Source organism: Paroedura picta, chromosome 1, assembly GCF_049243985.1.
Source record: "Paroedura picta isolate Pp20150507F chromosome 1, Ppicta_v3.0, whole genome shotgun sequence".
NCBI classification, from domain to species: domain Eukaryota; kingdom Metazoa; phylum Chordata; class Lepidosauria; order Squamata; family Gekkonidae; genus Paroedura; species Paroedura picta.
Genome location: NC_135369.1, coordinates 34,419,979 through 34,437,078, shown reverse-complemented (window position 1 = coordinate 34,437,078; position 17,100 = coordinate 34,419,979). Strand labels below are relative to the sequence as shown.

Genomic DNA, 17,100 nt, shown 5'->3' with positions numbered 1-17,100 from the left:
TCAGGAAACTTCTGATGAGTACTCTAAATAAGAGTGAAAAAGATGTTTAAAAAAATGTGTGTGCATATATATAAAATGATGCACTATGAGCAAGAAAAGTCCATGGTTCAAAACTAGGTTAATACATAAATTCACAGGATAAAAGGTAAAGGTAAAGGTATCCCCTGTGCAAGGACCAGGTCATGTCTGACCCTTGGGGCGATGCCCTCTAGCGTTTTCATGACAGACTCAATATGGGGTGGTTTGCCAGTGCCTTCCCCAGTCATCACCGTTTACCCCCCAGCAAGCTGGGTACTCATTTTACCAACCTTGGAAGGATGAGTCAACCTTGAGCCAGCTGCTGGGATTGAACTCCCAGCCTCATGTACAGAGCTTCAGACAGCATGTCTGCTACCTTACCACTCTGCGCCACAAGAGGCTCTTAAGGCTATTCACAGGATAGCCTTAAGTAAATTATAGCCTTTCTGCTTCCATTTTCAGTGTCCCCACACAGAACTTGATCAACCTTTCTCAATTTTTTTTTACTGTTGAGAAATTCCAGAAGTGGTGCAATTGTCCCTTTCCCAACCTCTAACAGGCCCATCAATGACCTTTTTGGAAAGGGGGGGCAGGTTGTCATGATCATATATGGTCATATCACCCAATAAAATGTGTGACAAATTTAAAACATATATATATATATATATATATATATATATATATATATATATATATATATATATATATATTTAATTAACTCTTACCTGTTTAGGAAGCCCTCCCAGGGCTATCAGGAAACCCAAAGGTTCCATGAAATCCTTATTGAGAAAGCCTGATCTAGACAGAAGGAACTTGAAAAGCCACATGACTGTAGGAACATATTGTTTTGTTACCTTTACCATTAGGCAGATTGTGGCAGCTTGCTGCGAGGGAAAGATCTGAGATTCCTTTAATGGCTATTTACCAGCCTAGGATATAGCTGTAAAGCACATGGTACAGCAACATTGTTGAAGCCAAGCATGAATTGAACTGTCAGTTGTGCCTGCATTGGGACTTTCCTTTTTTAGTAAACACCTATCTGTACATTCCCCATTTCTTTGACTCAAGGGTAGCTTTACTACAATACTCTCCTTGGGAGAAGAGAGATTTGCAGTGCAGTCCTAAGCAAAGTTACAACACATTGAATCCACTCCATAGAAGCATGTGACATGCTAAGAATCTCACTGTTTGTTGCCGTCATGCCTGTTGATTTACAAATATGTTTATTGAGCATGTAGGAGGCATGTGGACAGGCAGCGTTCAATCTAAAGCATCCTTACTTTAGAACAGCAGCAGCAACGAAGAGCAGTTTCTTTGCAACCCTTAGGGGTGTTTCTAATCAGCTGGTTCCAAATGTCTAACAAATCTTCAGGTTAATGTCTAGTAGTGTCCTGCTCCCTCCAATCAAAGTACAAATAATCTCCAATGTTGGACTGTAGGCAGCCAAGCAAATGGGGATCAGAAGCTTCAGTCGGAAGAGTCTTGGCAGAGAATTGTGGCTGATCTTCAAAAAGGCAAGTCAGGTGGAGGCCAGATCAGTTGCAGGCCAAGAGATGAGTGGAGAAGGTAAGCAAAATTCATCAGAATGGCACCTGAAATCACGTCTAATATAAAAAAAAACATTTCAAAATACCAGTTTCAGTTGCTTAAACAAAGATAAGCCAGTTTGGTGTAGTGGTTAGGAGTGCAGACTTCTAATCTGGCATGCCAGGTTCGATTCTGCACTCCCCCACATGCAACCAGCTGGGTGACCTTGGGCTCGCCACGGCACTGATAAAATTGTTCTGACCAAGCAGTGATATCAGTGCTCTCTAAGCCTCACCCACCCCACAGGGTGTCTGTTGTGGGGAGTGGAATGGGAAGGCGACTGTAAGCCGCTTTGAGCCTCCTTCGGGTAGAGAAAAGCGGCATATAAGAACCAACTTCTTCTTCAGTAAACTACATAAACTTTTGGAAATGCATGTTATTTTAGTACCATTTGTGACGACAATGGGAGGGATAAAAGAAGGCATTTGATGATGCCACCCTGCCTCCATGGTAGATAACATTCAGTACAGGTAAGGTGAAAACATTTTGCTTATACTCTCTGGGAGAAAGGCAGACAGGCAGACTATTACAGAGCAGATTGGCATGGAGCAGAGGCAAAATGATATTCCCTAGGAGTGGTTTAAGGATTCATGGGGCTCATTGCACCAGAGCCAGTTTAGGCATGGGTGGGGCTCTAGCAGATTACAATTGCAGCAGCAGCAAGACTGGTGATGGAGGGGCTCCCCACAGTGGAAAGGGGTGTCACTTCAAGGATCCTTAAAGAGGGGAAGGGGGTGGGAGGAGAGAGGCTGCAACCCTGATCCATGAGGGGAAGACACAGGCAGGGCCCCTGGTGGGGCATGTGCTATATATGCTACATAGATAAACTGGCCCTGTGAGGGAAAAATGGGGCCAGGCTAGACAAGATTTAAGAGATAATTTATGAGGAAGGATATGACAGCTCAGTACATAAGATATAAACAAAAGTCATTTTTTTAGCTGTCTCTACATCTTCAATTTTATGTAATTGTAATTGCTCCTGCTCTTTCCATCCAAAGCAGCTGTTAGGCCCAACATGGAACAGACAGGAAACCTCTTCCCAAATGCATAGCACATCAGAGAACAGGAGAGCTTCCATTACCCTTCCTGATACTGGAAGTCAGCCAGGAGAGACAAAAAAGGCGGACATCAACCAAGTACAGTGAGTGTAGTCGCATCCTCTGTTTTTTTTTTTTTTTAATTTAAATGTAGACATCCTTCTCATCTGGCATTTGAGGAGATCAGAGAAACCTCACTCATCAGCTAGTGTTGCCAAATGCCTCTCTAGGCCTACTTGTCAAGGGAAGATTTTAATTGTCTGCCCTTTCTCCCGTCGGTCTGACATGTGACAAGGATGGTCTCTCAGAGAGGGTGATAATCCTTGAGAATTCCAGCCTAAGTGGTTGGGAGGGAAAATGGTTAATAGGTGTATGTGTTTTCCATTGAAACCAATGAGCACTAAGAATGAACATACTGAAAATTAACAAGTTTTGTGGTGATAACAAGCAATATTGACAGGCAGGTGGGCGACCTTGGCTGAAATAAAGATGTGTAAACTGTTCTTTCAGTTTATGGCCACAGCTTTTATTAATCTTAGGAGTGTTGGTTTGGCATTGTAAGGAGCCTGAGGCCATGGTCAGCCGATCACACCACCCCTTTACCTGATCCTGGCAGCCCAAATGCCTTCCTTCTCACCTCCCAGTTCCTTTGCTACCAGGACCATTTCTAGGGAAATGAACCACTCAAGGTACCTCTGGGGGCGCATACCACCATTGGTCCATGTTGAGCCACCCGGCTGTATGAGCTCTTTGTCTGCCCCACCATGGCAGACCCCTTCACACTCAGCCACCTCTTAAGAGGCCCCTAAGCTTGGGAGTCCAGGAGTCCCCAAAACACAGGCTTCCCCTATGCCAGCCTACCAGCTGTAACAGTAATATTCACATCACAAACTACATAAAAACAACTGACCTCAACCAAAACCCATTCACCATGTCCATGGCTACCCGAACCACTACAATTTGTTGTGGAATTTTGACATTTTGCACAGTGCAAATTGTAACACAATATGCATGCACCCTTAGCGTTTTTTTGGTAACACACATGTTTCCAGACTTGCAGTAATTGCAAACAAGGCACTCTAAATTCATGGTTCTTCTGCCTGCCTCAGCCCGTCAATCAAACTGAAGAGCCAATCAAACAGATCACCCTCGTGGCTCCAAAATGTCCCTTTCCCTTTAAATTGGATTTTTAAAAAATCCAAAAACACATGTGGCAACGAATATGTGTTAATTCATTGCTTCTTTGGTTCACACGGAACTGTATTTTGTTGTAATTTCCCCCCAAAAATGGCTTTTTACACAAGGCTAAACCAGGGGGGAGGTATTCATTGGAGATGGAAAAAACCCTGCTGAGGGAGCTTTCACAGCTCCATCAACGCTAATTAATACAGCCTGCTGGTGGACATGTGTGTAATCATTGACATGCGTCTCCAAGAAAAAAAATAACATACAATGCATGTTAGTGTAGGCAGGGCAACATTCGGGTATACTGTGAGCAAGGAACTCTGTGACGTTATGATGCTCACTTTGAAAATGTAAAGTTTAAAACCTTCTGTCGAACAAAAAGCATGCTCGCTTGTTCGTTGCTTTATGTAAAAAATGTAGCATTTACAAAGTGTTACAATTCAGCTACATTTAAGTTGTGCGGAATGAACTGCAATGCTATTCACTAATATCATCTTTAAACGTCCCGCGGCGCCCGACTAAATAAAATAGTAAGGGCTGGTGGGGAAGAGTTAGGGCGGGACCCGTCCAGGATAAAAACTCAGAGGGGTCCAATCAGGAGCCGCAAAGCAGCTCCTGATTGGGCCCCTCCGAGTGCCACTCGAGGGCAAAGTGGCCAATTGGGAGGCACGCATAGCGCGCCTCCCTATTGGCCACTTGGCCCGCCCTGGACTGGCCGCCCACATCCGCCATTTCCCCACTTGCCACCGATATGGACACATCGCCGGCGATACAGCCGCCGACGATACAGCCGCCTACCGCATGCCCGCACACCGTCGAGGACCCGCTGCTGCCTACAGCCGCCAGCAGCCTGCCTCGCCACCGCCCCACGTGGCTGCTTTTCACCCGCCGCCCCGCTGCCATGGCCCCCTCTACTGGCACATGCTGCTGCGGCCGAGCTGCCCCCACTTTCCCCCGCCCAAGGAGCCCCGACCCCAGCTACGGCGGCGGCGCCAACAGCTTCGCCCGCCCCGCAGCCCCGCCCAGACTTTGGCAGCTGCCGGCCGATGCCGCGCGAGCTACGGCCGACCTGCCCGCAATGGGAGCCGCCACCACCCCGCCAGTGCCTCTGCCGGGAACGGCTGGCAGCGGCACACCTACCGGCCGCGACACTGCAGCCTCGCCAAGAACTATGGCCCCCTCGACTCGCTCTTCATGACCACCAGCCCCAACAATGTCTTCTCCCTGCCCTGACATCCAGCAGGTAAGGCCCGCGCTGGGGGGAGGCCTGCCCGGCTGCCACAGGGGAGGGTTTCAGGCCGCCCAATCCACGGCCTCGGGTATGCCACCGCCCGCCGCCAAGCCATACGGCCACCTTCGCCTTCCTAGTGCCCATTTTATTGCTCTTTAAAATGGGCTTTCTATCTAGTGTACTAATAAGTCTTATAAATGGATATGCCAAGGATATGCCAAGGACAAAACCATGCTACCTTCCTGTCTTATAGTGTAAAAATAAACCTAATCCCTTTTCATACCAGGACTGAAACAGTCCAATTTCCAAATAAATTCTTGTTCTACTGCCCCGTGTTTTATATGGTCCTCCAAATGCAGCTGCTTTAAGAGGCCTCTAGTGAGAACTGCTAATGATCAGCGTCATTCAAATGTCCACTCCCATGAGTGATAACAAAGCTCAGTTGAAAATAAAAATCTGAAACCAAGAAGAAATGGAAAGAAATGTTTGTGTGCATCCTTCCATGACTGTCAAGCCCCAAAAGAAAACTGCCCAGAGGCTGCCCAGACTCATGGTCAGGCAAAGCAGATCCACAACCAGACATTTTGTGTGGGAGTTTAAGAGTACCTTAGACGAGAGAATCAGTTCACAGCAACAAAGAGCAATAATCTAATGTTTGTTTTAAAACAAACAAACAAACAAACACTTAGTGTTTGTCAGTCATTCCAAGTCCATTGTACTTATTCACCAGGACACTGGAACATGGCAGAGTTCTTACTGAGCAACTGGGCAAAATAACACCCATTTCATTATATTTCCATAAGTCAAAAGGCTGAAGGCTCACTAAGAAATAAATAAAATAAAATAACTAAATAAATGAAAATAAAACACTCAAGGAAGGGGCCTGGAATGTCCCAGAGGAACTATCCCTCCCACCATCACTGCCTGGAAGTAGTGTACTGGTTAGATGGTCAGACTGGGATCTAGGGCAGGGGTAGTCAAACTGTGGCCCTCCAGATGTCCATGGACTACAATTCCCAGGAGCCCCTGCCAGCGTTTGCTGGCAGGGGCTCCTGGGAATTGTAGTCCATGGACATCTGGAGGGCCGCAGTTTGACTACCCCTGATCTAGGGGATCCAGGTTCAAAACCCCACTAACCGCCTTCACAGGGTTGATGTTGTGAGGATAAAGTGTAGGAGTGGGAAAATTTTGGGGTCTTCATATTAGGAGAGAACTGGGAAATAAATATCTAAATGAAATTAATAAACAAATTTGCAGGGGAAACATGGGAGCACCAACTGTTTGCCTAGGGTTAGGGTGGAGCCATAGTGAGACTTGGGAGGTCAACAGTTCCTCCTCTTCCTGCTCATGTCACTCCCCACACATACCAGGAAACTCTGGGTCCCAACTGTTAATGGTGACACACATTAAGGAGACCTTGAATAGTAGAACAGGAGCATTTGGAACACGATGAGCCAGTCCTCCACAAGAACAGAACAGGAACTTACAGTATTTTATTACAAGTTCAGTAACAAGTAACCTTTGCACTGAATAGGGTCCCGTGTGAAGAGATTGCTACTTTGCAGTATTGGTTTGCAAAGTTTGTATGTCTATCAGTGTTTTCTGCAGCTGCACTCTTGGTGCATTGCAGTGCAGGCATCCATTAGAACTGCCCATATGGGAAACATTAGGGCACATCAGCAAACAATAACTGCCCATTTTAGACTCGTTAGCTTTGGTTTCTGGAAGACATGCTGTGATATCTTCAAGGTGGTGGCAGTGATGCCTTTAATATTAGCCCAGTATATGCGGTGCTTGATGAAGGCACTCTTTGTGTGTATGTGTGTGTGTGCACATGCATTTGTGCATGTGTTGTGGAGCAAAGTGAAGTCAAAGTATAACTAGGGGTGGGGGTGGGACAGTTTCTACAAGAACACCTCAGAAACAACAAAGTTCAATCAGGTTCATATCTGGAATAGACCTTCAGGATAGACTGAATGGGAAGGTTTTAAAAAATGCATTTACCACCTCCCAGGGTTTGATGCAAAGTGTAATGGAGCTGAGTCCAACCATTTATTTCTCTCTAGCCTGATGAAGAAAGCGCTTTGTCCCAGTTGTGTTTATGCTGTGATTCTGCAGCAGTGCAGAAAAAACAATGAAATCTGGTACTGAATTGCAAGAAAAATGCTTAGCTTTTATAGTTTTTAAAGAAGCAAGTTTCTAGGATGTTAGCTTTGCCAGATGAACGGCAACTTTCCCATTTCATCCTGTTTCATAGCCAGAGTGGGTGGAGGGAGAAACTTGGCAAGGGAACCCAAGGAAGTAGGTTGCATGATGGAGCAAAGCACCAGGTTGGCATTTGGAGCATGAGCAAGCCATGTGCAGGAACACAAATAATAGTGTTATCTGAAAGCCATTAGATGTGACAGGAACATGGTGGGTATGGAGGGAGTAACCCAGAGAGAGCGCAGCTCTTAGAGTGTAACCCATCTGCGCACTTGGAACCAACGTATATGCTACCAATTACATGAGTTCACCACATGCATTAACAGCCATGCTGCAACTGCAAGTTCACAGTGGCAACTACAGGAGCCCAATTTGAATCAAGACCCACAATGCAGCAGGGAGGCAGATGTCCCTCTCCTCGACACACCTCAGTCCTGATTTGACTTGGGTCCCTGTAGTGCCACTAGCTGCAATCCTATATACAGTCACTCCAGTCTAAGCCTAGTGAAAACAATACACTTAGAGTGAAGTAACTCTGCATTGGATTGCATTGTAAATGAAGACATTACTGGAAACCCAAAATTGCTGTATGGGGGCAAGTCTCCAGGGCAAAATGGTATAAAAGCTAATGGGTAGTTTGGCCCCCAGTGGCTTGGGAGTTTTTCCTTTCCCTAAAGGTGTGTCCTTTTCCTAAAGGTGGGGGAAATTTCTGATCCTAATCAGTTTCTGATCCTAATAGCCAGATGCAATGATTTCAATTACTAAGTGCCCTTGAGTCCTTCTATTCAGACTGTGTTCTCAGGATATCAGCAGAAGGGTTCTCTCATGGGGACAGGGCTGGCTGCCTTCTCCTTTGCATAGCAGCCCAAAATGATTCCCCAGAAGCTTTTCTTCTAGGCAAGGGGACAATGAGGTCAGATGTCTGAACCTGGAAAGAGAAGTTGATGAAAATTACTGCCATCTTCCAGCAATGAAAACTTTCTATGCGATCTACACCCCCCCCCCCCATTCTATTTTTGTGCTAGTTCAGTGCATGTTATTTTTTAAATCCACAAAAAGTTGTTACTTAAATAAGTGCTCATTGTGGCAGGGAGCATCTTGAACCAACTGTTGTGCAATCCAGTGTAGCAGAGAGTCAGTGGATGTGTACTGGCATTTCCCATGTGCAGAGCCATGTATCGTGTCCCTGATTATTTAAATCATTAGCTTGCTTTTTTAAAATTATTTTTTATTAATACAGAAAAAAGTTACATAGAAATTACAGAACAGTAAGAACCACTCCATTGTAAGAACCACTTCAAACTATTGCCATAACAATTAACATTACCATTTTAACCATTATTATAACAGGGTGGGTGGGCGGGAAGTTATGTCACATAATTTGTCTTTGCAGTAAGTCAGGCTTTCTTGACAGCCCTGGAAGGGTTTCCCAAATGGGTGGGAGTTAATTATTTTTTTAATATTTTTTTTTTAATGATCATTGTCCTTTGGGATGCGATGGGTCGGACATGACTTCACAACTAACTACAACAACAAAACACTTATTGGGTGATATGACCATATATAGAGAGCCTCTTGTGGCGCAGAGTGGTAAGGCAGCCGTCTGAAAGCTCTGCCCATGAGGCTGGGAGTTCAATCCCAACAGCCGGCTCAAGGTTGACTCAGCCTTCCATCCTTCCGAGGTCGGTAAAATGAGGACCCAGCTTGCTGGGGGGTAAACGGTAATGACTGGGGAAGGCACTGGCAAACCACCCCGTATTGAGTCTGCCATGAAAACGCTGGAGGGCGTCACCCCAAGGGTCAGACATGACTCGGTGCTTGCACAGGGGATACCTTTAAAGGTAAAGGTTACCTTTACCTTTACCTTTTTATGACCATATATGGTCATCAACCTGGCCCCTCCCAATGGCCAATGATAGACCTGGAGGGGGTGGGAAGGGGAGGGACCTCAGGTGGGCGTGTACACAGCTATGCTTCCTAACCATATTCTGCACAGTAGTGCCACTTCTGGGATTTCTCGAAGCCTGAAGAATGTTTCAGGGGGTTCTCAATGGTAAAAAAGTTGACAAAGGCTGAAGTAAGTGTAGCAAACAAACACATGGCAGAAAACACTGCCTTGACATACAAGTCAGATAGTAATCCTAGGTGATTGCTTTACCCATAAAGCACTGGGGTGTCCTTGTTGAGGCTGAAGTAGATGGGAAAAGCCAAGAGCTGTTCTTCAGCTACTTGTTTTTATTTCTCCTTCTATCCTGTTATTTCAGTGCTCCTTCAGTAGCTAGACCATTCACTCATGTTAACCTACTGTCTTCTGTTCTGAAGATGAGACTCCTCTTTGCTTCATTCTCAGATTCCAACAGAGTGTTTCTGTATGCCTCCTCTTACCCACCACTTGAGTTCTGTAATTGTTAAAAGTGAGCTATTGCTGCAAGTCACCATGGTGGTTACTGTTCAAGCTATATATGATGGCTGCTCTCCTGCTTCTGAATATCAGCATTTCAAGGTCCAGAAGAGGTTAGGTCACTAATTCGCTCTGCAACTTACATCCCTTTCATGGCACTTAACCAGTATGTGGCTCTTTCACATGAATTTAAGGGCTGTATATCCACGCTAAGGGGAAATTACCTGGGGGCTTCTTTTAAAAAGACACTTGACTGCTTTTTTCCTATTATATTTATCTACCCCTCTCCCTATTTACACACAGACACACACTAATCTATCTGTCAAGGAATTTTGGTTGGAGCTGATTCTCAATAAATAACTCGAGTGGGTTTCTCCAAGTACCCCAAATAAGAGCTCATCAAAATTTCACCAAATGCAGAACTAGATTAAAATCAAAAGCTTCTACCTTGACAGAAACATCTGAGGAATGTTCAAGGAAATCAAATGAGATTCAATACAACCAGTAGTATTTCTTCTGCCAAAAATGAAACTAGTGGTTCTTCCTCAAGCAAAATCTCCAAGGTGAAATCTCCACTATTCTGAGAAACATTTGACCCACCCCTTTTCAACTTTTTTACCATTGAGAAACCCGTAAAACATTTTTTAGACTTGGAGAGCCCCCAGAAGTTGTGTGATCATGAAGATACACTTACTCAGGGCCCCTCCCCTTTCCACCCCTTCTAGGCCCATCATTAGCCATTTTGGAGGGGGTGAGCAGGGCTACATGAATATATGTTCATGACACCCAATAAACATTTAACAAATTTTAAAAATATATTTAAAAATTAACTCCCAGCCATTCAGGAAACCCTTCCAGAACCATCCATTCCCGAAACCCCGGGGTTTCACGAAACCCTGGTTGAAATCAAGTATGTTTAGCCTGGGGATGTGATGTCTGAGAGGGGATTTGATAACCATCTTCAAGTATTTAAAAGGGTGCCATATAAAGGATGGAGCAGAGTTGCTGTCTCTTGCCCCAGAGGGATGGACCAGAAACAAGGGGGTGAAATTAATTCAAAAGTAATTCCATCTTAAACATCCAGAAATAGTTCCTGACAGAGCAGTTTCTCAGTGGAACAGGCTTCCTCAGGAAGTAGTGGGTTCTCCTTTATTGGAGATTTTTAAACAGAGGCTGGATAGCTATCTGACGGAGAGATATTGTTTCTGTGAAGGTTCAAGGAGGTGGCAGGTTACATTGGATGAGCGATAAGGTTGTGAGTGTCCTGCATTGTGCAGAAGTTGGACTAGATGACCCAGGATATCTCTTTCAACTCTATTATTCTATGAGTCTATGAGTCTATGAGTCTTCATCATAGAATAACAGTTTTCACACCTATAAAGTGGGACAAAATTGGTTAGAGGGGGTATTTACCCTAGGCCTCCTGGCATGGTTGCACAGCTGGTGGCCCTAGACTAAGTGATTAATAGAGTCAGGGGAAGTTTGGGGGGGGAAGTGAGGGAACCCCCAGGATTCATACACTGATGCCCCCCAGGTATCCACCTTCACCAGAAACTCCACAAGAGGGCCATAGAGGGCTTTTACATGGACTTTATTGCATTCAATAAGGTGGGGAAAGGGGGGAATATGGGGAAAAGGAAAGATAAAGTAGAAAAATGAAGCCCCATGCTACAAGTGCAACTTTTCAAATTAGTAGCACTCTACCCCAAGAGGGGTTGGCACCTGGCCAGGTATCTATCACATGTTCTGGAGGCTAAAGAGTGCAGAGAGGAGGATGTCATATTTGATTATGACAAGGAATTCAGGGAGCTTGCCTGGCACCCACCTTAAACACCATAACTCCTGGAACCTTAAACACCATAACTCCTGGCTGATCAAAGCTGGGCCCAACATCCGGCAACAAAAGGAGCATGAAAAGAGAGTGGGGCTGACCAGAAAAAGGCTTTGCCTGCCTTGTTGGAACTATAATCGGAAGGTATGCAAGTGACTTCAATGCAGATACAATCACATATGTGAGGTGTGCAGTGGTGGCCACACCAGCCAGAGCTGCAAAAATGCAGGAGGCTCTCAACAGCCCTTTCATGGTGCCTGATCCTCTTCAAAGAAGGATGGGGTGGCAGGTACAGAAAGGCTTTCTGTCAATGCCGATAACAATTGAAAGAACCCTGGCCAAGCTGCATGGCATTGCCCCAACACCAATACAGGTAGGTGCATTAAAAAGACTGCTGGAATGCTACCCAGAAGGTTTCCACATCCTGTTCACAGGGGAGCAGGGTGGTGACAGATTGTGGGAACCTTAAATCAGCCAGTGAGATGCCGGGAGCTGTGTGGGACAAGATGGGTAAGGACTGTGCAGTGGGGAGAATTGCTGGGCCATTCCATTCCCTCCTCCACTGCCCAACCTATGGATTTCACTGTTGGGAGTGGACCCAAAAAAAGACACCAAGGTAGTTTAGACTTATACCTGTCCAGTTTAGACTTATACTTATGCACACTGAAGGAGATGTGGGTGCTCTTGGGGCACCTTAACTTTGTGTGCAAAGCTTTCAGCTCACAATTAGCCAGGGCCACAGCAGTGGTCCAAGCTGCACACCATCACATTAGGCTTACTAAGGCCATAAAAGTTGACTTGGGGTTCCTGCAACATTATAACAGAGTGCCAATTGGCAGATTGCCCTTTACATTAGAGGAAACTCTGCAGGTGCACTCAGATTTGGCAGGCAGTTTGAGGTTTGTAGTTTTTTACGACAACTGTTGATGCTCTAGTAGGTGGCCAGGTAACTGGCCTGCAGGGGGTCCTCAGGGACCTCACCTTTTTGGAATCATCCCAAATTCTGATGGCGGTTGTCCTCTGGAAAGATAGGTTCTCAAACCAAAAGGTTCAGTTCTGGTATGATAACCAAGTAGTGGTGTAGGTGATGAATAAGAAAACCTCTAAGTTAGATAGGGTCATGAGGCTGCTATGGTGGCTAGTCCTTATCTGCTTAATGGCGAACATAACATTCCAGGCTCGTTGCATAGCAGGGGTGGACAATGAGATAGCATACACCCCATGTCATTTCCAGAGTTAGAAATTTTGGCGACTGGCCCCCAGGGCGAACGCGGACCCGGAGGTGTTTGCAGCTGAGATGTGGACCCCTGGAGAAGATTGATCCTCCAAGGTGTACTGGGATCGCTGGCCCAATCCACACAATGTGCCTATGAGGGAGCAGCCTGGGGCTTCATAGACTTTGCCAGAAAAGCAGGACACCGTTCAGCCTGGCCAATGAGGGAATCTGTGGTGCTTAGATATCTAGTAAAATTGAGGGGGCAGGGCATAGCACCTGGGATGATAAGGGTTCGCCTGGCTAGCCTGTCCTTTTTTAGTAAGTTCTTTGAAGCCTGGGACCCCAGCAAGTCCTTGCTGGTAAGGAGAGTGGTGGAGGGTTGGAAGAGGTCTGACCCTCTAAAGCAGGACCAGTGCTGGCCCACCACTAGACCGCTATTATGATAGTTGCTAGGACAATTGGGAACAGTATGCTATGACACTTATGAGAAGAAATTGGTGGCTGCTGCATTCACACTAGCATTTTTTGGAGCTATGAGGAGTGGTGAACTCCTGGCTCCATCCAAGACCTCGATAGGAGGGTTCGCCTTGGATGGGGGGGGGGGATGTGACCTTTGAAGGCGAGCAAGTACAGCTTACTCTACACAGGTTTAAGACTGTTCAAAGGGGCCAGGGAGCAGTCATATGGTACAGGGACCCTGTGGTACAGGGACCATGTCCAATCAAGAGCTTGAGAGTTTACCTGGAAAGTTGGCTATATGTCCCAGGGCCACCTGCCCACCTGCAAGTCAAAAAGCTAATGGAGACCATTTTATGCTAACTGTTTGTAGAATATATGAAGCTTACTTCTGCTAAATCAGGCCACTATTGTCTATTCTGACTGGCAGTGGCTCTCTAGTAAATCTTTTACATCATCATCATCATCATCATCATCATCATCATCATCATCATCATCATTATTATTTCGATTTATTTCCCGCCACTCCCAAATGGCTCGTGGCGGGTTACAGTGTCTTAAAACTCCATTAAAACTCCCATTAAAAGACTTAAGAAATATCACAGCATGGCGGCACAATAATAAAATCCCCTTCCTATCCCCCTTCCTAAAAAGGGGGGGGATGGAGGAGAAGGAGGTCAACGGTGTTCAAGAAGAAGCCCGGGGGAGAGCAGTCAATGTACCACAGCTGCCCCAGCCTCAACCATAGACCTGGCGGAAGCGCTCCGTCTTGCAGGCCCTGTGGAACGTTGAAAGGTCCCGCAGGGCCCGCAGCTCTCCCAGGAGCTCATTCCACCAGGTGGGGGCCAGGACTGAAAAGGCCCTGGCCCTGGTCGAGGCTAGGCGTGCTTCCCTGGGGCTGGGATCATCTTACTTACTTCTGCTGAATCAGGCAGTTTGGTGTAGTGGTTAGGAGTGTGGACTTCTAATCTGGCATGCCAGGTTCGATTCTGCGCTCCCACACGTGCAGCCAGCTGGGTGACCTTGGGCTCGCCATGGCACTGATAAAACTGTTCTGAGTGAGCAGTGATATCAGGGCTCTCTCAGCCTCACCCACCCCACAGGGTGTCTGTTGTGGGGAGAGGAATGGGAAGGCGACTGTAAGCCGCTTTGAGCCTCCTTCGGGTAGGGAAAAGCGGCATATAAGAACAAACTCTTCTTCTTCTTCTTCATCTTATACCTGACATGTTTAACTGGAGATGCAAGGGATTGAACCTGGAACCTTCCGTATCCCAAACAGATTCTTTGCCATTGAGCCACAATTCCACCCCTTTATGTATTATATGCCATTTGTCCATGCAGTCAATTCGTGATGGCAATTTTATTACCAAATTTCTTTCTGTTGATCAGAATAAAAGTTCACTGAATTTTGTCCTGAGCATCAAGAAACCATGAAGGCTAATCCAACATTGAAATCAAAGTAGTCACACCATTTGGTAACATCCCTAGTCCCTAGCTGAAAAATAAAGCAGAAGTCCAGTGGAACGTTAAAGGCATAACATAATTTATTTTGGAATAGCCTTTTCTGATGGAGAGCTCTCTTTATTACATACATCTGAAATTATACTACAGTGCAACATTTCAAAACTTAAATGAAACTGTCTGCTGCCCAGTTAGAAGCATCTGGGGCAACTTTTTCATTGATAAAAAGCCTCATCTTGGGAGGGAGAATGATTAAATCAATCATTCTAATAGATTCAAGTGACAGTTTACTAAAATCTTTGTTCTTCTTCCACTCACATTAATGAAATGATTTCAAATTTCAAAAATCAGAAATGACATGGGCTGAATTGTAGAAGGAAACTCAAACTACAGGATCAAATACTCCCTGCTTGGCTTGGACTGTGGCTCTGAACATCTGTCTTCACATGTACAAGGTCCTATGTTCATTCTCTGGCATCTCCACGAAAGAATCTTTGTTAGCTAGTGTGGAGAATTTATGTTTGTGTGAGTGTGTGTGTGTGCATTTGCTTCAGCTCAGATGTATTGGCCCTAAACAGGTTTTCTGAATATTTATGACCAATGAATGCTTGAGTATTTACAGAATACTCACTGGATATTTACAGCTTTAAACAGAAAAGCCTTAGACCTGGTAATCAGATTGAAATACGACATGCCCAAGAACAAAGCATAACATATCTTGAACATCTTCTAATAATTTCACTATTTGCTATTTTGTGGTATTTGATCATTGACATGTAATAGACTTAAGATGCTAATATATGTATGACATCCGATAGAATACCTCAAGCCTGGCAAAGCCAGTATGAAAAGAACTCAACTCTCAAAGTGAAACTTTGCCTCCAAACCTTTCAGTCAAAATTTTAGGCTGAAAAGTTAAGGAGAGAAATTGGATGTGGGCAGAGTCTGAGTCACTGAGGATATTCATTTCAGTTTTCTTCTGTGTGTGTGTGTGTTTATGTTGCAGAGACAACCACCCTCAAACACCTTTGGATTCTCTCTCATATCAGCTGAAGAAAACTGAAAGAACAGAACGCTCAAGTGCTCTTTGTTCCTGTTGAAAGGTTCACATATAAACCAGCACACCAGACCGTTTTCATTTCCATATAGTACAAAACATGCAAAATGCCATCTTCAGTTAGTGTAGTTAACTTCAAGCATGCAGCCATGTAATAGATCTGCTCTCAGCTTGCTTCATTTCGCCGCTAAACATTTTTCAAGAAAAGAAAGGAAATCCATATTTACTGCTAATGCCACCTGCAGGTTGAAGAAAAACAGTTGCCAGTCATGCCCCTGAAAAATGCTAAAATACATGCTTTATGCCTTCAGATTCAAAACCCACCTATAAGACACTTTGGCTTGGGTGTGCTTTTGGGAAATGCACATTGTTGCAGTTACAAGTATAATGTCATTTTAAAAATGTCTTGTCTATAGAAGGGTTGAAGCCTTCAAAGACAGAAAGGATACACACTAAACAAGACTATGTGCCTGAATAGTAGGTTGGCAGATAAAGGGTCAAGGTCAGAAGGTCTCAGGATGTTGTAAAGTGAGACTGGACATAAAAAGGAGCAACAGGAAGGGGAAAGAGCAGCAGGCCCACGAGGCAAGCAGAGGAGCAAGACAGAAGGCAGGCTCTGTCTCATTCACACCACATCATTTGCGGACCACAGATACTCACACATACTGTGCTTTCTTCACCAAATTTACAGCCTTTTAAGTAAATTGAAGTGAATGGGCTTAGGAATGGGCAGCTCCATTTAAGGTTGCCCTGGTAGCCTCTTCTCCTAGTCAAAAGATATTTTGGTGCATGAGGCCGAAAATGTATTTATTTCATGCATTTTTGGCCTGTTCTTCCTCCAAGGAGCTCAGGGTGGTATACATGGTTCTTTCCTCCATTTTATTCTTACAACAACCCTGTGGATGTAGGTTATACAGAGAGAGAGAGAGAGAGAGTGAGAGAGAGAGAGAGAGAGAGAGAGTCACCATGCACATTTCATATCAAAGGGCACCCCCCCCCAGGCCCATCATTGGCCATTTTGGGAAGGGATGGATCAACATGATCATATATGGTCACCTCATAAATGTTTAAGAAACTATAAAATATATAAAAAAATCAATAAACTCTCATTCAGGAAACCCTTCCAGGGACATCAAGAAACCCCTAGGTTTCATGAAACCCTGGTGGAAAAAGCCTGCTCTAAACACAAAATCCCAAACGGGGCTCCTAGAAAGGATGTTGGCTTAAAAAAAATCCTATCCAAATCTCTCCTTTAATTATGAGTTAAGAATCTTCCATGGTCATTTATAAATTATTTCTGAATTTTGTACCAAATACATATTTACTCTAATGGTGGTAAAATATAATTAAAAGTGCAGTCCTATGCAAAGTTACATCATTCTGAGACCACTGATATCAGTAGCCTCAGAAGGGCA

General features: G+C 44.9%; 1 long non-coding RNA gene across 1 annotated transcript in view; it reads left to right on the top strand.

Moving 5' to 3' along the window:
- The first annotated feature begins 15,643 nt into the window (after window positions 1-15,643).
- The window catches only part of LOC143835487 (uncharacterized), a 32,534-nt gene continuing 31,077 nt past the window's right edge, over window positions 15,644-17,100 (top strand). Inside the window, exon 1 of the long non-coding RNA XR_013230173.1 lies at window positions 15,644-15,731. This is a non-coding gene — a long non-coding RNA (uncharacterized LOC143835487). The remainder of the gene's footprint in view (window positions 15,732-17,100) is intronic.